This window comes from Nicotiana attenuata, unplaced genomic scaffold, assembly GCF_001879085.1.
Source record: "Nicotiana attenuata strain UT unplaced genomic scaffold, NIATTr2, whole genome shotgun sequence".
Classification (NCBI taxonomy): domain Eukaryota; kingdom Viridiplantae; phylum Streptophyta; class Magnoliopsida; order Solanales; family Solanaceae; genus Nicotiana; species Nicotiana attenuata.
Window position 1 is genome coordinate 73,311 of NW_017674521.1, and position 20,582 is coordinate 93,892.

Genomic DNA, 20,582 nt, shown 5'->3' on the forward strand with positions numbered 1-20,582 from the left:
AGGCCACAATTTTTTTCTTTCTGCCTAGACATTTTCGCATCTGCGGCTTAATATCCGCTTCTGCGGTACCGCATTTGCGGTTCTTCCTCCGCTTCTGCGGAAATCACTTAACTCCCCTTAGTCCGCATCTACGGTCCCCTACCCGCATCTGCGACATCGCAGATGTGGTCATCCTAACCGCTTCTGCGGTCACTGCTCTTCAAGCCCCTTTCGCTTCTGCGACTAATAGCCCGCACATGCGGTGTCGCACCTGCGGTCCCCAATCCGCGGGTGCGGAAATACCAGAAGCAGCAAAAGTTCAGCACCTACAACAAAGTCTCAAACTCCCCGTCAACCATCCGAAATCAGCCCAAGGCCCCTGGGGCCTCAACCAAAAGCACAAACGTATCCCAATACCTTATTCAAACTTTTACCAATCTTCAAAACACCTCAAACAACATCAAATCAACCAAAACACATCGAATTCAAGCCAAACTTTCTAAAATCTTTCGAACTCCGCTTTTGATCAAAAACCCAACCAAACCACGTCCGAATGACCTAAAATTTTGCACACACATCCCAAATGACCTAACAGAACTACTGCAACTCTCGGAATTCCATTCCGACCCCTATATCAAAATCTCGCCTACCAACCGGAAATCGCCAAAATATCAACTTCGCCAATTCAAGCCTAAATCTACTCCGAACCTCCAAAACCCATTCCGATCACACTCCTAAGTCTCAAATCACCTCCCGAAGCTAACCGAACCATCGGAACTCACCTCCGAGCCCTCTAACACACATGTCAACATCCGGTTGACTTTTCCAACCTAAACTCACTCCAAAGAGACTAAATGTCTCAAACCTTACCAAAATCATTCCGGATTCAATACGACCAACCCGATACCACATAACACGGATAAACAAAGAATAAAGAAGCAGAAATGGGGGGAGGGAACGGAGCGGTGACTCATGAGACGACTAGCCGGGTCGTCACATCCTCCCAAACTTAAACAAATATTCATCCTCGAACGAGTCAAGAAACATACCTGCAGCCTCAAACAGGTGAGGATATCTGCTCTGCATCTCCCACTCGGTCTCCCAGGTAGCCTCCTCAACGGGCCGACCTCTCCACTGCACCTTCACTGAAGCTATATCCTTTGACATGAACTTCCGAACCTGTCGACCCAAAATAGCTACTGGCTCCACATCATAGGTCAAATCATCAACTGAACCGTGCTGAAATTCGGAACATGAGACGGATCCCCAATATACTTCCGGAGCATAGAAACATGAAATACCGGATGCACGCTCGACAAGTTGGGTGGCAAAGCAAGCTCATAAGCCACCTCCCCAATCCTCCAAAGCACCTCAAAAGGCCCAATGAACTGCGGACTCAATTTCCCTTTTTTCCCAAATCTCATAACACCCTTCATGGGCGAAACCTTCAACAGAACCTTCTCACCAACCATGTAGGACACATCTCGAACCTTCCTGTCAGCATACCTATTTTGCCTCGACTGCGCTGTACGAAGCCTCTCCTGAATCACCTTCACCTTCTCCAAAGCATCATGCACCAAGTTTGTCCCCAATAGCCTAGCCTCACCGGGATCGAACCAACCAACTGGAGATCTACACTGCCTCCCATACAAAGCCTCATATGGAGCCATCTGTATACTCGACTGGTAGCTGTTGTTGTAAGAAAACTTCGCAAGCGGTAGAAACTGATCCCATGACCCTCTGAAATCAATGACACAAGCACGAAACATGTCCTCCAATATCTGAATAGTGCGCTCGGACTGCCCGTCCGTCTGAGGATGGAAAGCTGTGCTCAACTTAACCTGAGTACCTAACTCTCGCTGCACAGACCTCCAAAACTGCAAAGTAAACTGAGTGCCCCTATCTGAAATGATGGAAACGGGGACACCATGCAAACGAACAATCTCCTGGATATAGATCTCTGCCAACCGCTCCGAAGAATAGGTAGTACACACAGGAATGAAGTGCGCGGACTTGGTCAGCCAATCCACAATCACCCAAATAGCATCGAACTTCTTCAACGTGGAAGTCCAACTACAAAATCCATAGTGATCCTCTCCCACTTCCACTCTGGAATATCCATCCGCTGAAGCATTCCACTCGGTCTCTGATGCTCATATTTCACCTGCTGACAATTGAGACACCGAGCTACAAATCCTACAATGTCTTTCTTCATTCTTCTCCACCAATAGTGCTGCCTCAAATCATGATACATCTTCGTGGCACCCGGATGAATGGAATACCGCGAGCTATGGGCCTCCTCCAGAATCAACTCCCGAAGACCATCTACATTGGGCACACAAATCCGGCCCTGCATCCTCAACACCCCATCGTCACCAATAGTCACATCTCTGGCATCATCGTGCTGGACTCTGTCCTTAAGGACAATCAAATGAGGATCATCAAACTGGCGCTCTCTGATTTGATCATATAAGAAAGACCGAGAAATCACACAAGCCAACACACGACTGGGCTCCGAAATATCCAGCTTCACGAACCGATTGGCCAAGGCCTGAACATCAATTGCAAGAGGTCTCTCCCCAACTGGAATATATGCCAAACTCCCCATACTCACCGCCTTTCGGCTCAAAGCATCGGCTACCACATTGGCCTTTCCCGGATGGTACAATATAGTAATATCATAATCCTTAAGCAACTCCAACCACCTCTGATGCCTCAAATTGAGATCTTTCTATTTGAACAAGTGCTGAAGACTGCGATGATCAGTAAACACCTCACACGACACACCATACAAGTAATGCCTCCAAATCTTCAACACGTGAACTATGGCAGCCAACTCCAAATCATGAACGGGGTAGTTCTTCTCCTGGGGTTTCAACTGACGAGAAGCATACGCAAAGACTCTACCCTCCTGCATCAACACACAACCAATACCAACCCTCAAAGCATCACAATACACGGTATATGAACCTGAAGTTGATGGATAAACCAACACTGGAGCTGTGGTCAAAGCTGTCTTGAGCTTCTGGAAGCTCTCCTCACACTCGTCCGACCATACAAATGAAGCACCCTTCTGAGTCAACTTGGTCAAGGGCGATGCGATAGATGAGAATCCCTGAACAAACAGGCGATAATAGCCTGCCAAACCAAGAAAGCTACGAATCTCTGTGGCTGAGGATGGTCTGGGCCAACTCTGAACCGCCTCTATCTTCTTCAGATCAACCTGAATACCCTCACTGGACACCACGTGCCCCAAGAATGCCACTGAACCGAGCCAAAACTCACACATGGAGAACTTCGCATAAAGCATCTCCTCCCTTAATCTCTGCAACACAACCCTCAAATACTCCGCGTGCTCCTCTTGAGTACGCGAATATACCAGAATATCATCAATGAAGACTATGACAAAAGAGTCGAGATAAGGCCAGAACACGCTGTTTATCAAATGCATAAACGTTGCTGGGTCATTAGTCAGCCCAAAAGACATCGCCAAGAACTCATAATGACCATATCGGGTCCTGAAAGCCGTCTTATGAATATCCGAATCCCTGATCTTCAACTGGTGTGTGACGACCCAAAGGGTCATCATCGGATTTCTCTCTTTTTCCGTGCTTTCGAGGCCTTGAAAACCTCATCTTTAGTTGTCTCGACTTGCGTGCGCAGTCCGGGCGCGTAGCCAGAAAGATTATATGTTAAATTCTATGAAAAATTTCAAAATGTGGCTTTAAAATGAATAAAGTCGACTTCGATCAACATTTTTGGTAAATGGACCCGGACCCATGATTTGACGGTCCCGGAGGGTCCGTAGAAACATATGGGACTCGGGCATGGGCCCGGAGTCGAAATCCGAGGTCTAGAACCCAAGGAAAAGAATTTTTCTATGAAATTATTTTTCTGGAATTATTAAGGAAAATGGAAATGAAAATTGATTAAAAGACTATGGTATCGGGCTCGTATTTTGGTTCCGATGCCCGGAACAAGTCTTAAATATGTGTTAAGCGCTTTCTGACGTGTTTCGGACCTAAATATCTAAAGTTTGATGTTTATGAAGTTAGAATGAAAAATGATGATTTTGGGGTTTGATTCAATGATTTTCATGTTATTTTGGCGGTTTGATCGCTCGAGTTAGTTCGTAGGATGTTATTGAGTTAGTGTGTGTGTGTTTGGTTAGGAGCCCCGAGGGCTCGGTAGTGATTTGGAGGTGGTTCGGGGTGTTTTTGAACTTAGGAAAGTTGGCAGATTTTCTGCAATTTTTGCCCAGGTATTTCGTTCTTCGCGAAAGCGGCCTCAGGCTCGCTCTTGCAGTGCTTTGTCGTTACCCTCTTACGCGCTCGCGTAGTTCTATTCCCCCCCTCCACAGCGTTCGCGTCCTAACCCCCTCGCGTTCGCGTAGGCCTGCCCCTGGACCCCCCCAGTTTTCCTTCTTCGCGTTCGCATCTCCCCATCGCGAACGCGATGCCCCCAGTTCCTCTTCATCGCGAACGCGTCCCCTGTGTCGCGATCGCATAGGGTTAAATCCTTCAGTGATTTTTTTTTTAAAACAGAACAGTAGCATACGGGATTTCTTCACTTTTTCCTCACGAGCTCCCTTCTCCTTCAAGCCTTAGGACCCCATTGAAGCCTCCCTTCTTCAAGGTCACTTGGGTAAGTAATTCCCCACCTAATTCCTTCGTTTTTCTTCATTAATTAGTGAATTCCTAGGCCTAAAACATGAAATCAAAGTAGAAATTAGGGGTTTTGGGTAGAGTTAGGGTTTTGAGAATTTTGGGTGATTCAACCTCAATTTGGGGTCGAATCTTAAAACAAATTGCATATTTGAACTCGTGGGGTTATGGGTGATTGGGTTTTGGTCCGAGCCTCGTGTTTGGACCATGTGGGCCTGGTGTCGAATTTTGATATTTTTGGAAGAATGCTAGGAAATTCATATCTAGGCTATGGGATGTTGCCATTGAGTCTTTATTGATATTATTGAATTAATTATGCCTAGATATCATTGTTTCGGAGTGGGATTGTAGAGGAAAGGCGGTATTTGAGGATTGATTGCTATTCTTTGGACCGAGGTAAGTGCTTGATCTAACTTTGGCTTGAGGGAATAGGATTAGAGTGTTGTTTGCTAATTGCTAAATGTTGAGTACGGTGTATAGGCATGGTGACGAGTATCTATACACCGGTGTCTAGCATGACCGTGGGTCCTTGTATGTACTTATCCTGATATTGTTATGACTCTTCCATGTTAATTGGTGAATTCTATGCAATGTGAAGAGTATGAAGACTAATTATGAATTGTAAATTCTTTGGAGCGTTGGCTCGAACGATAAAAAGACTATTGAGTAAGAAATGAAGGAAATAGAAAGAGATGTGATTAATCCCTTACCGGGATGGTTTGAGTATATTGATTATCTCCCTTGCCGGGATGTGAAAGTATTGTTGTTGCTCCCTTGCCGGGATTTAGCTGTTAATTGTGTAATTCCCTTGCCGGGACATTTCTTATTATTTGTTTATCCCCTCGCCCCGTTTGGTTGTGATTACTGTTTGGGTGAGGAAGAGTGATAATGCACGAAGGGTCATTCCATGCCATGCTTTGATTATATTTGCACGAAGGGTCATTTCGTGCCATGCTTTGATTATATTTGCACGAAGGGTCATTCCGTGCCATGTTTTGATTATATTTGCACGAAGGGTCATTCCGTGCCATGTTTTGATTATATTTGCACGAAGGGTCATTCCGTGCCATGCTTTGATTATATTTGCACGAAGGGTCATTCCGTGCCATGCTTTGATTATATTTGCACGAAGGGTCCTTCCGTGCCATGTTTTGATTATATTTGCACGAAGGGTCCTTCCGTGCCATGTTTTGATTATATTTGCACAAAGGGTCATTCCGTGCCATGTTTTGATTATATTTGCACGAAGGGTCATTCCGTGCCATGTTTTGATTATATTTGCACGAAGCCATGATTTGAGAGTATGAGAGGGAAAGCACGAAGGTTGATGCCCTGCACTTTACTTGATTACCTTTGGTGAGGATGAGAGTAAAAGCACGAAGGTTGATGCCATGCAACTGTTGACTTTCCTGCTCTCATTAATTATTGTTATTGCCCTGTCGCTTACTTAAATTGTTGACTTTATATCCGGACTGTATTTCCCCCATAGTATGCTCCCCTCCCTCTTAACTGTTTAATTTCTTTGTTCTTTCCTTTTATGGCATATATATATATATATTGAACTGCTCAGGTTGGTTTGGTAGTCCTGTCTAGCCTCGTCACTACTTCGCCGGGGTTAGGCCAGGCACTTACCAGCACATGGGGTCGGTTGTGCTGATGCTACACTTCTGTGCTCTTTTGCACAGATCACGGTACCACAGCAGCTTTTGGACCACAGCAGTAGGATATTAATCGGGAGCTGACTTCAGTCCAAGGACTTACGAGGTAGCCTAGCTGGCGTTCGCATGCCGGAGTCCCGTTCTATGTTTTCAGTTTGTTTTCATTGTACCGAGACAGACATTTATGTATTTCTATTCAGACTTGTTTGTAGCACTCTTTAGTAGTTCGTGAGATAGCGACACCAGTCTTGGGTAGAGAAATGTTAAACTTCCGCATTTTGAGTTTTCAGTTATCTATGTTTTAAAGACTTCCGCTTTAATTTAAATGACTCGTTATATTTATATTGTTCTTGTTGAGGTTAAATCAGGGAATGTTTAAAAGGTTTGGCTTGCCTAGCTCCGATAGTAGGCGCCATCACGACTCCCGATGGTGGGAAATCCGGGTCGTGACAAGTTGGTATCGGAGCTCTAGGTTACATAGGTCTCGCTACTCACGGACAAACTTGGTAGAGTCTGAGGGATCGGTACGGAGACGTCTGTATATATCCCCAGAGGCTACGGAGTTAGGAAAAGTTTCACTTTTTTTCTTTCTTGTCGTGTGATTCTGCCTCTCAAATACTAATTGTCTTTCTACTCTATTCTTTCGCAGATGGCGAGAACACGTGCTTCCTCTTCTACCGCGCAGCAGCCCGAGCCCCCAGCAGCAGCTCCTGTGAGGGGCGGAGGCCGAGGCCGTGCCAGAGGCCATGGCAGGGGCAGTGCTCAGCCCTGGGCAGCAGTCCCAGAGGTGGAGCCTCATATTGACTATGATGAGGAGGTTCCAGCCCCAGCAGCTCCGGTGGGCCCAACTCAGGTCCCAGGAGGGGTCATGGTCCCCCAGATCTTCAGGATGCTTTAGTCAGACTGGCAGGCTTTATGGAGAGTGTCACTAGGGAGGGTTTGCTTCCTGCAGCACCAACCACTTCTCAGGCTGGAGGAGGAGTTCAGACTCCTGCCACACGTACTCCGGAGCATGTAGCTCCCCAGGCTCATGTTCCAGCGGTTCAGACAGTTGTGGCAGCTCAGCCAGGTATTGCGACCCAGGCCGGTGATGGAGCGACTATGTCTTTGGATGCTTTGTGGAGACTTGATAGGTTCTCCAAGCTCTTCACCACCACTTTCAGCGGTGCTTCTTCAGAGGATCCACAAGATTTCTTATTCAGCTGCCATGAGATCCTTCGGACTATGGGTATTGTGGAGACCAATGGGGTCGACTTCGCCACCTTTCGGCTTGCAGGATCCGCCAAGACTTGGTGGAGGGACTATTGTTTATCCAGATCAGCAGGGTCACCATCATTGACATGGGATTAGTTTGTAAAGTTGTTTTTGGAGAAGTTTCTCCCAGCTACTCAGCGAAAGGCTCTTCACAGGCAGTTCGAGCGCCTCCAGCAGGGTTCCATGACAGTCACCCAGTATGAGACGCGGTTCATTGATTTGGCATGCCATGCTATTGTTATACACCCCACAGAGCGAGAGAGGGTGCGGAGGTTTATTGATGGATTGATTCAGCCGATCCGTCAGCGAGAGGCTCTTCGCAGGCAGTTCGAGCGCCTCCAGCAGGGTTCCATGATAGTCACCCAGTATGAGACGCGGTTCATTGATTTGGCACGCCATGCTATTGTTATACTCCTCACAGAGCGAGAGAGGGTGCGGAGATTTATTGATGGATTGATTCAGCCGATCCGTCTCCAGATGGCTATGGGACCTGGTAGTGAGATTTCTTTTCAGGAGGCGGCCAATGCGGCCCGTAGAATGGAGATGGCTCTTGCACGAGGAGGTGGTCAGGTGTCGGATAAGAGGCCTCGTCATTCTGGTAGGTTCAGTGGTACCTCGTCTGGAGGTAGGGATTCTTATGGTAGAGGCCATTCACCGAGACCCCTTCAGTCAGCACTCCAGGTTTCTCATGGTACTCCAGGCGGTGGTGGTTCCCAGGAGCATTATTCTGATCAGCAGCCCATCAGTGCACCGCACGTTCAGGATTTCCGGGGAGACATACAGGTCGTCAGGGCCAGCAGTCTCTGCAGCCGAGGGCTTGTTATGGTTGTGGTGACCCGAGTCACATTGTCAGATTTTGCCCTCGAGCCTCGGATAGCTCTCAGCAGCAGGGTCCTCGCCCCATGATTCAGGCACCAGGTGATACACAGCTTGCCCAGCCAGCTAGGGGCGGGGGTAAGGATCATAGAGGTGGAGGTAGAGACTGTAGAGGTGGAGCTCGGACCGGCAGAGGTAGGGGTCAGCCAGTAGCAGATCGTCCCAGAGATATGGTTCAGGGAGGTGGGGCCCCGCCCCGGTGTTATGCTTTGCCAGCCAGTCCAGAGGCTGAGTCTTCAGATGTTGTTATTACAGGTACTATTCTGGTATGTGATAGGGATGCTTCAGTGCTATTTGACCCTGGGTCTACGTATTCATATGTGTCGTCTTATTTTGCACCCTACCTGGCTATGCCTAGTGATGCTTTGGGTATCCCTGTTTATGTATCTACACCGGTGGGTGATTCTATAGTGGTCGACCGAGTTCATCGTTCCTGTGTGGTAGTGTTTGAGGGTCTTGAGACCCGTGTTGATTTATTGCTTTTAGACATGGTGGATTTCGACATTATATTAGGGATGGATTGGTTGTCCCCGTATCATGCTATCTTGGATTGTCACGCCAAGACCGTGACCTTGGCTTTTCCAGATTGACCCAGAAGGGTGCCCAGTTCAGATGGTCAGACGAGTGTGAGGCGAGCTTTCAGAAGCTCAAGACAGCTCTGACTACGGCACCGATATTGGTTTTGCCCACAGGCTCAGGACCCTATACAGTTTATTGTGATGCTTCCCGTATTCGGCTTGGTGCGGTATTGATGCAGGATGGCAGAGTCATTGCTTATGCTTCGAGGCAATTGAAGATCCACGAGAAGAATTATCCGGTCCATGATCTAGAGTTGGCAGCCATTGTTCATGCTTTGAAGATTTGGAGGCATACTTATATGGTGTGTCGTGTGAGGTGTACACTGATCACAAGAGTCTGCAATACTTGTTCAAAAAGAAGGAGTTGAACTTGAGACAGCGGAGGTGGTTGGAGCTATTGAAGAATTATGATGTTACTATTTTGTACCACCCGGGGAGAGCCAAGGTGGTGGCCGATGCATTGAGTAGGAAGTCCGCCAGCATGGGTAGTCTTGGTTATGTTCCGGTCAGCCAGAGACCGCTTGCTTGGGATATTCAGGCCTTGGCCAATCGGTTGGTGAGGTTGGACATTTCTGAGCCTAGCAGAGTGTTAGCTTGCACGGTCGCTCGTTCTTCATTGTTGGAACGTATCCGTGATCGGCAGTTTGATGATCCCCATTTGTGTGTCCTGAGAGACACGGTGCAGCGTGGAGGTGCCACGAAGGTGACCTTAGATGATCATGGTGTTTTGAGGTTGCAGGGACGAGTGTGTGTGCCCAATGTCGATGGGATTCGAGAGTTGATCTTAGCGGAGGCCCATAGTTCTCGGTATTCTATTCACCCGGGCGCCGCGAAGATGTACCAGAACTTGCGGCAGCATTATTGTTGGCGTAAGATGAAGAAAGATATCGTTGCATATGTGGCTCGGTGTTTAAACTGTCAGCAGGTCAAGTATGAGCATCAGAGGCCTGATGGTTTGTTTCAGAGGATGAGCTTCCCGAGTGGAAGTGGGAGAGGATTACCATGGATTTTGTTACTAGACTTCCGATGACTCGGAAGAAGTTTGATGCTATTTGGGTCATTGTTGATAGGCTAACCAAGTCAGCATATTTTATTCCGGTTGCAGCCACTTATTCATCGGAGAGGTTAGCTTACATCTACATCCGAGAGATTGTTCGCCTTCATGGGGTGCCAGTATCTATCATTTCGGACCGGGGTACGTAGTTTACCTCGCGCTTCTAGAGAGCAGTTCAGTAGGAGTTGGGCACCCAGGTTCAGTTGAGCACAGCATTCCATCCTCAGACGGACGGCCAGTCCGAGAGTACTATTCTGATATTGGAGGATATGCTCCGAGCCTGTGTCGTTGATTTTGGAGGCTCGTAGGACCGGTTTTTGCCTTTTGCAGAGTTCGCCTACAACAACAGCTACCAGTCCAGCATTCAGATGGCTCCATATGAGGCGTTGTATGGTAGGCGATGTCAGTCTCCAATCGGATGGTTTGAGCCGGAAGAGGCTCGGTTATTGGGTACAGATTTAGTTCAGGAGGCCTAGGATAAGGTCAAGATCATTCAGGACAGGCTTCGTTCGGCTCAGTCGGGACAAAAGAGTTATGCGGATCGTAAGGTTCGAGATGTAGCTTTCATGGTTGGTGAGTGGGTCTTGCTCTGAGTGTCGCCCATGAAGGGCGTGATGAGATTTGGGAAGAAGGGCAAGCTTAGCCCTAGATTTATTGGCCCATTTGAGATCCTTGATCGTGTGGGAGAGGTGGCTTACAGACTTGCCTTGCCGCCCAGCTTGTCAGCCGTGCATCCAGTGTTTCATGTGTCTATGCTTCGGAGGTATCACGACGATCCAGCCCACGTGTTAGATTTCAGCACTGTCCAGTTGGACAAGGACCTGTCTTACGAGGAGGAGCCGGTAGCCATTCTAGACCGGCAGGTTCGATAGTTGAGGTCGAAGAGTTTTCCTTCAGTGCGTGTCCAGTGGAGAGGTCAGCCTCCCGAGGCATCGACCTGGGAGTCCGAGTCTGATATGCGGAGCCGCTATCCTCATCTATTTCCCGACTCAGGTACTTCTTTCTTTTGTCCGTTCGAGGACGAACGGTTGTTTTAGAGGTGGAGAATGTGACGACCCAAAGGGTCATCACCGGATTTCTCTCTTCTTTCGTGCTTCCGAGGCCTTGAAAACTCACCTTTAGTTGCATCGATTTGCGTGCGCAGTCCGGGCGCGTAGCCGGAAAGATTATATGTTAAATTCTATAAAAAATTTCAAAATGTGGCTTTAAAATTATTAAAGTTGACTTCAGTCAACATTTTTGGTAAACGGACCCGGACCCGTGATTTGACGGTCCCGGAGGGTCCGTAGAAAAATATGGGACTCGGGCATGTGCCCGGAATCGAAATCCGAGGTCTAGAACCCGAGGAAAAGAATTTTTCTGTGAAATTGTTTTTCTGGAATTATGAAGGAAAATGGAAATGAAAATTGATTAAAAGACTATGGTATCGGGCTCGTATTTTTGTTCCGAAGGTCGGAACAAGTCTTAAATATGTGTTAAGCGCTTTCTGTAAAGTTTGGTCGAAATCGGACGTCATTTGACGTGTTTCGGACCTAAATATCTAAAGTTTGAAGTTTATGAAGTTAGAATGAAAAATGATGATTTTGGGGTTTGATTCAATGATTTTGATGTTATTTTGGCGGTTTGATCGCTCGAGTTAGTTCGTAGGATGTTATTGAGTTAGTGTGTGTGTTTGGTTAGGAACCCCGAGGGCTCGGGAGTGATTTGGAGGTGGTTCGGGGTGTTTTTGAACTTAGGAAAGTTGGCAGATTTTCTGCAATTTTTGCCCAGGTATTTTGTTCTTCGCGAACGCGGCCTCAGGCTCGCATTCGCAGTGCTTTATCGTTTCGCTCTTACGCGTTCGCGGCCCCCTTCCCGCGTTCGCGTAGTTCTATTCCCCCTCCACCGCGTTCGCGTCCTAACCCCCTCGCGTTCGCGTAGGCCTGCCCCTGGACCCCCCCAGTTTTCCTTCTTCGCGTTCTGATGACGTCCAAATCCACTACTAAAAAGTAATAGACACGGTCGCATGCAATATAATTTACCCAACTATGAGTCGGGGTCGAATCCCACAGGGAACAATGTGTAGGCGATTAGGAATGTAAGAAAATTATCGCTTATCGCGCAATGCCAAACAATAAGAACTTGGTTTTGAAAATGTTTTATATCTAAATGCGGAAATGTAAACTAACCTAGAAAGCAAGTAAAATGATCAATGGCTACAAGTAAGGTTGCATCGGGAATTACACTCAAGTAACGATCCAATGTATTTCATGATTTTACAAATATGAGCGAGTTTATGTTAATTAGCCACGGGTAATAATTCTTAATTAGCTTCTTCCGAAGACTAAAAAGACTTCCTAATTGAATTATCCCTAAAACAATTAAGAGATTAAGCACACCCGGAATGGCTACAAGTAGTTCAATCCTATCCCAAGGTAGAATCTAAAAAATGAGGGTTAACACCTCAAGTTCTTGTTAATTAATCTTTCCCAACCCCAAATTATCTTTTCCAAAATTAATTCGGAGTTAATGGGCGAGTCCTAGGGTTAGCTAATCCCTTTGGAAACATTAAAGAACAAGAATAATTAAAGTAACAACAACTCACTTCATAAATAAATAAAAATCATTCAATACATAAGCACAACAAGGTATTTAATCCACACTTTAAACATGAATATTTCCATAAACAAGATTTAAGTGTTGAATAAAATACTACACACTTAGATATACAATACAAAGCAAGGAAATGAAGAAAACAACATAAATGGGTAAGAAATTCTCAACCAAAAGCTTCAATCTTCAAGACCAAAGTGTGTGTGCAAAGCCCTAGCTTCCAAAACTTGTTCTCTCTAGCCCTAAGAACTGAAAATAAGCCAAAGATCTCCTAAAAGATCTGTTTGGACGAGTATAAAAACGATTTGGGGTGAGAACTTGTGAAATGCCAATTCTGCCCAGGTCTAATGCACGATTTCCGCACCTGCGGAAGACTCATCGCAGGTGCGGCTCCGCATAAGCGGAACTCAAACGTAGAAGCGAAAATCCAAATGAACACTGCCACCGCAGATGCGGTTCACCAAGCGCAGATGCGCCATCGCAGAAGCGAAAATCCTACCGCAGATGCGCTTCCTGGGAAATTGTCTTCTACCGCAGATGCGTGCTTCTATCCGCAGAAGCGAGGTCGCTTCTGCGATCACTGTTTCGCAGATGCGGAATTCACTGGAGACTTTTGCATATTTTCACCCTCTTTTGCTCAATTCCACTTCAATTCAATTCAAATCATTTCGTAGCATCATTTACCTGAAAATCTAACAATACACACCATAAACAACCTCATATTATAGTAATAATTATGCAAGTTGTGGCTTAGGCCTGTATTGATGTATCATGTCACCAGAGTGGTGTGTTGGATTCGAGGTGATCGTTGGGGTCATTAATGAGTACGAACGGGTTTGATTTCAGCTTGTTGGAAGGATAAACTCGAGGTTCGGTTCGAAAATCTGCTGTGGTATTAGCCAAAGGGAGGTGACTTCATGAATGGTTGACTTGAGAGATGGTTACGGTTTATTGCATGTTTCATTTATCATTAGCAGTATATAGAAGTGTTGGAATAAGACGTTAGTTGATAAGAGGTTTTCTACCGGTACTCGGGTGTTGTGTATAGCTGCTGTGAATAGAAGTTATCATTTCGAGTGTTTGAGTTATGTGGTATATCATATGATTGCACCTGAGGTTGCAGGTATGGGGTATTACAGCGGGTTCAGACTTATTCTGAATATAGATGTGAGGTTCTGATCTTGTGAACGATTTCGGTAAGTAAAATGTGGTTCTATGATTTATGGGCTAGACTGGATTGTGTGATTTTAGTTAAAATGTGTTATCGGACCTATATAAGATAGGGTGACGTGGGATCACCCCCGGATATATGCTTGGTAAGGTTATTCAGCTATTGGTTGGGTTCTAGAACAACTCTGGGAACGTTCGAGGACGAACGTGTGTTTAAGTGGGGGAGGACGTAACGACCCAACTGGTCGTTTTGAACTTTTGCACCTTGATCGCCAGTTCTCGGGCATGACTTGCTCCGTACGATGTTTTATGACTGATGCAGATCATTGGTTTTGGTTTTCACGGGAATCGGTATGAATTTGAAAGAACAGTGTCAGTTGAAAGCTTTGAATTTGGAAGGTTTGACCAAGAGTTGACTTATTTGTCTATGAGCTCAGATCGGAGTTTTTATGATTTGGTTAGCTTCGTTAGGTGATTTGTGACTTAGGAGCGTGATCGGAATTGGTTTTGGAAGTCCGGTGTAGAATTCAGCTTGAATTGGCGAAGTTAGTAATTAGGCGAATTCCCGTTGATAGGTGAGATTTTGATCCGAGGATCTGAATGGAATTCCGAGAGTTGCTGTAGCTTCGTTATGTCATTTTTGATGTGTGTGCAAAATTTCAGTTCATTCGGACGTCGTTTGGTCGGGTTTTTGATCGAAAGAGTAATTCGGAAGTTTTGGAATTCTTAGGCTTGAATCCGAGGGTGATTCGATGTTTTGATGTTGTTTTGAGCGTTCTGAAGGTTGGAACAAGTTTGAATGATGTTATGGGGTGTGTTGGCATGTTTGGTCGGGGTCCCATGAGGCTCGGATATGTTTTGGAGGAGTTTTTGGAAGATTTTGCTGTTTTGAGCATAAGCATGAAATGATCCAAAGGTCCATTTTTAGTTCTAGAGATCGAAATTTGATTTCGAGACTTCCGGAATTTTGACAATGAATTATAGGAGTGATCTGGAAAGTTTGGTTTAATTTCATCAAGTTGCGATTGGGTTTTTGACGCGAAACATGAGTTAATTGTTTAACGAGCGAAATGGGTATCAGACTGAGCAAATGAGCTCCGAATTGAGTTTGGATTGAAGGGCTATGTTTGTATTATTATTTGTGACTCATAGGAACAAGAATCATCGAATTCCGAGTTTGTATGATGGAGTTAGAGCATTTTTAGTGAAATTAAAGATTGCTGGTGCATCAGATCAGGTGTGCACCTTTTAGCGACCAGATTTGGCACTTTTAGCGACCAGATTTGGCTTTTAGCGACTAGATTCGGGTGTATTAGTGCTGTTCTGTTTTTTTGCTCATTTTGACGTTTTTTTTTGAAAGAACACGGTTTTGGGCGATTTTTGAGCAAGAAATCATGGGAAATCTTGAGGTAAGTCACTTGTGATCATTTCTACTCCATAATATTTAATTATCATCGAATAATCCGACTAGATTACATGTTTTTGAGGTGTAAATTCGGGATTTGGACCTAGGGATTTGAAAATAAGATTTGAAGATTTGGAGGCCGAATTGTTATCGGAATTTAGTAATTATGGTATGGTTGGACTCGTGATTGAATGAGTTGTCGGATTTTGTGAGTTTCGTCGAATTCCGAAGCGTGGGCCCGGGGGCCGGGTTTGAGCAATTTCGGGATTTTGATGTTAACTTGGATATTTTCGAGTGGGCTTTGCTCCCTTAGCATATTTTAATGATTATGTACTGATTGTGGCTAGATTTGGAGCATCCGGAGGTCGATTCGTGCGGGAGAGGCATCGCGGGCTAGATTTTGGACCGGATCGAGGTGAGTAATGATAGTAAATGATGTCCTGAGGGTTTGAAACCCCGGATTTGCACAACGTAGTGCTGTATTGAGGTGAAACACACGCTTAATGGCGAGCGCAGGGTTGTTTACTACTAGGGATTGTGACTTAGTCCGTCCCGATTAATATTTTTACCGCGTATTTGACTGAAATGTATTTGTTATCAACATGACTTGGGCCTATTGCCATATTTTGGGCTTCATACCGACTGCTTGAATCCTTTGCGGATTTTTCTCACTGTTTCCTCACTATTTTGATATACTACTTGAACTCAGTCCTGTTGATTATGCTGTTTTACAAACTCAGTTGCTTTAATTGAACTTTGAGACTTAAATGATATTTCCACTGTTGTTTGGGCTGAGCACTACTATTTTATTGATGCCCGAGGGGCTTATGATATTTTCTGGACTGAGTGAGGCCGAGGGCCATATGTGAGGATATATGTGAGTGAGGTGAGGAGGCTTTCAAGCCTCGAGTGTTATGTGAGGAGGCTTTCAGGCCTTGAGTGTGATGTGAGAAGGCTTTCAGGCCTTAAGTTATATGACGAGGTGACTTGATATTGCGCTTGGGCCGTAAGGGGCCCCTCCGGAGTCTCCACACCCACAGTGAGCGTGGGTACCCATATGATCTGAGAGTGAGCCCGAGGGGCTGATACTATGCTGAGTAACTGAGAGTGAGCCCGAGGGGCTGATAATGTGCTGAGTGATTGATACTGAGCCCGAGGGGCTGATACTGTTCTGAGCGATTGATACTGGGCCCGAGGGGCAGATTACTACTCACTATTTACTTGTTGTTTTACCTGATTTACCTGTTTTTAAAAGGATATTTCATTTGATTCTTTATGGTTTTACTGCTTTAAGTAATTTATTGCCTGATATAGAATTGCCTTGTGCATTTATGTGTTTTCATGCTTTCAGCCATTATTTATTGTTATTACTCACTGAGTTGGAGTACTCACTTTACTCCCTGCACCTCGTGTGCAGATGCAGGTATTTGTTCACCCGGTAGCGGGTTTGAGTTGATCGGAGGCTAAGTTTATCGGAGTTTAGCGAGGTGACTGCTAGCGTTCGCAGCACCGAATTTCTTCCTTATGTTTATCAGTTCTCTTTTGTATATTTTAGGCCTTGTAGTTGTAATTATACTCTAATAGATGCTCGTGACTTGTGACACCCCGGTTTGGGCTGTGTCGGGATGGTTTTCCTTGTTATTATCGTTGTTTCCGTAATTATGGCTATCTTAAACATGTTTTAGTTCTGTTTATGTTAATTAATTGTTTAAAGGAGGTGTTTCATTTGTTCTGGCTGGCCTTGTCTTCACGAGAGGTGCCATCACGACCGGGTTCGGGAATTGGGTCGTGACAATCTTTTTAATGAAATGAATTTATTTATTAACCTGATGCAAACAATAAATTCTTCAAAATTGAAGGAGGCTCCTTTGGAGTTGGTAGCTCGATTTTTCCACGACCACAACATAAAGTGAAAACAGGTTTTTTATTTTTATACTTCTTCTCAACTCTTTCCTCAAACCAGAAATAAGCCCCACAATATTCACATTCATAATTGGCATCTCCAATCCCAGTATTCTGGTTGTATGAGAGTAAAATAAAGAGATAAAGTTAAAGAAGTTATTACATAGAAAATAAAAGTATGTTGTATATGTAACTTGAAATTACGACATACTTACCTTCATTGGTGATCCAGCTCTCAACTTCATCCTCTAAATATAATAATAATTAGTGCGTAAAATTCGAAATTTAATATATGTGAATACCTTCAAAAACATCGTCATCTTCATTTGCATCGTGAATATGTACATTGGATTGCATATGGCCTTGATGAATAAATTATAATTTAATAAACTTGTATGTATGACTATGAGTTGTGGTTAATTCAAGGACATACCTGGTATATCAGCATCAATATTGTCATCTTCAAATTTTAAGTATAAATATTAATTGTTAGCCGTTTTCCAATTTCAAATTTAGGAAAAAGTATATTGCAAAACTGAATTTGGAATAAAAGGGATGCATTTAAAAGAATGAAAATTGGATATGTGTAACCAAAAAAAAAACTCATAAGTAAAATTTTAAAATAACAAACATGATGTACTTGAGAATATAAAGAGACGCAAATAAATGGATGAAAATTAAAGTTGAGTTTTTTAAATAATTCTGTTGCCCAAGTTTCATATAAATTATATGTTTATAAATTAAAAACTTCATTATTGTCACGACCCAACCCCGGTCATGATGGCGCCAAACACACTGCTAGGAAAGCCCGACCTTTCAACAACATTTCCCAATCTCCACAAATTATAGATATAGAACACAGGGGAAAATTTCTAAGCCATTATGTTAAAAATCTAGGAATAATGATAAAATATGCAGAAGTTTAACAAAATACTGCAACATGGTCCCAAATAGGACCCGCTGTCACGAATATGAGCCTCTAATACAGAATGTCAACCTACTACAAGTCTGTCTAAGAAATGCGGAATAAAAGATAGAGATAGAAGGGAGAGATCAAGGCTGCGAACGCCATGCAGCTACCTCGATACTCCCGGATACTGCTGCTCAGCTAAACAAATCCTCACTCAGCCTATGGGGTACCTGAATCTGCACGCAAGGTGCATGGAGTAATGTGAGTACTCCGACCCAGTGAGTAATAAAGATAAATAAAGGCTGAGAATAAGAAATCATGGAATAATACAAAGTAAACTATAACTGGTAGTTCAGAACATTTAACAATGAAGCAAAAAGCCGATGAAATCCGAGTACAGACACTAAAGCAGGCATCACAGATAAAGAACAAATGCATGAGTGCAATGCAATGCATATGATGGTACAATCTAGTACCCACTGCGGTGTACAGCCCGAGCTATCCATTTATTTATCGTCAACGGCGCTCACTGGGGGTGTGTACAGACTCCGGAGAGGCTCCTACAGCCCAAACGCAATATCAAGCCATCTCGTGGCATCAACCAGGCTCTCGGCCTCAATATCAATATAATCAACCAGGCTCTCGGCCTCAATATCAGTGTAATACTGCTGCGGCGCGCAACCCGATCCATGCTCAGTCCAGAAATCATCATAAGCCCCTCGGGCATTTGTAAAACAGTAGTTCACAGCCCAAAATATCATTTAGAAATATCATTTAAGTTTTCAAATCTTAGAAAGATGGCTGAGTTTGCAAAACAGTACTTAAAACCTTGGACTGAGATCAAATAATATGCAAAAATATGCGAAAACAGTGATATCAATCCCTGAAGGATTCAAATAATTGGCATGAAGCCCAAATATATAGAATTTAATCCAAGTAACGATGATTCTCAATTAAATTCTAGCCAAAACATGGTAAAAACATCGCCCGGGACGGACCAAGTCACAATTCCCAATAACAAACGACCCGCACTCGTCGTAGACCGCGTGTCTCGCCTCAATATAGCGTTACGATGTGAAATTTCGGGGTTTCAAACCCTCAGGACATCATTTACATCTATTACTCACCTCGAGCCGGCCAAAAGTCTAGCTCGCTATGCCCTTGCCTCTCGAATCAACCTCCTCGCGCGTCAAATCTGACCAAACCACAACGAATACGTCACAATATGCTAAAGGAATAATACCCAATCGAAAATGGTCGAAAAACATCAAGAAATCCGAAATTGACAAAACCCGAGCCCCGGGCCCACTTCTCGAAACTCAGAAATTTTTATATCAATGGACTCCTTATCTCGCCACGAGTCTATACATATCAAAAGCTCCAAAATCCGAGCTCAAATGCTCCCTCAAATCCCAATTTTTCATTCAAAAAGTCAAGCCCTAATTCTTCCCTTTTTCATCAAATTTCCATGAATTTAAGTGTTGATTCTTCAATTAAATGATGTTTCTAGGTCATAAGACTCACCTCCAATCAAACCCAGTCGAAAGCCTCTTTAATCCTCGTCAAAAAGCTCTCAAGGTTGCTCAAAAATGGTGGAAATAGACTAAGCTTCGCGGAGGAAATGTTTAATAAAACCCTTCTGCCCAGCTCTAATTTACTCTATGCGAACGCGGTCCAACCTCAGCGTTCGCGATGAACAAAATCTCAATAACCCAAATTTCCCCTATGCGAACGCGGTGACCAACCCGCGAACGCGGACCTTCAGCTGGCTCTGCTACGCGAACGCGAAGAACAAATGACAAGGGTCCTAAATCCCTCTTATGCGAACGCGAGGCAAGCCCGCGAACGCAATGCTCCAGGTCTCGAACCTACGCGAACGCACCTCCCTGACCGCGAACGCGTAAAGAAAAATCTCAGACACCCAAAACCTTCTATGCGATCGAGAGAGACCTCCGCGATCGCGAAGAACAAAATCACCCTGCACTGCTGCCGCATTTTTCTGCTGCATTTCTAAGTCCAAATCTTCCCGTTTATCCATCCGAAATCATCCCGAGGCCCCCGGGACCTCAACCAAAAGCACCAACATATCCCAAAACATCACACAAACTTGTTCCAATCATCAAAACACCACAAACAACACCAAAATCATCAATTCTCATCGGATTCAAGCCTAAGTTCTTCCAAAACTTCCGAAACCCGCATTCGATCAAAAACCCAACGAAATCACCTCCGAATCACCTGAAATTTTGCACACACATCCCAAATCACCTAACGAAGCTACTGCAACTCTCGAAATTCCATTCCGACCCTCAGATCAAAATCTCACCTATCAACCAGATATCGCCAAAATGCTAACTTTGCCAATTCAAGCCTAATTCTACACCAGACCTCCAAAATCACTTCCAATCACACTCCTAAGTCACAAATCATCCCCCGGAGCTAACCGAATCACCGAAAATCACATCCGAGCCTTCTAACTCATAAGTCAACATCCGGTTGACTTTTCCAAACCAAACCTTCCTTAAAGAGACTAAGTGTCT

At 44.6% G+C, this 20,582-nt stretch overlaps 1 pseudogene; it reads right to left on the reverse strand.

Annotated features, from left to right (window-relative positions):
* The window catches only part of LOC109218809, a 50,428-nt pseudogene extending 30,348 nt beyond the window's left edge, over positions 1 to 20,080 (reverse strand).
* Positions 20,081 to 20,582: the final 502 nt, after the last annotated feature.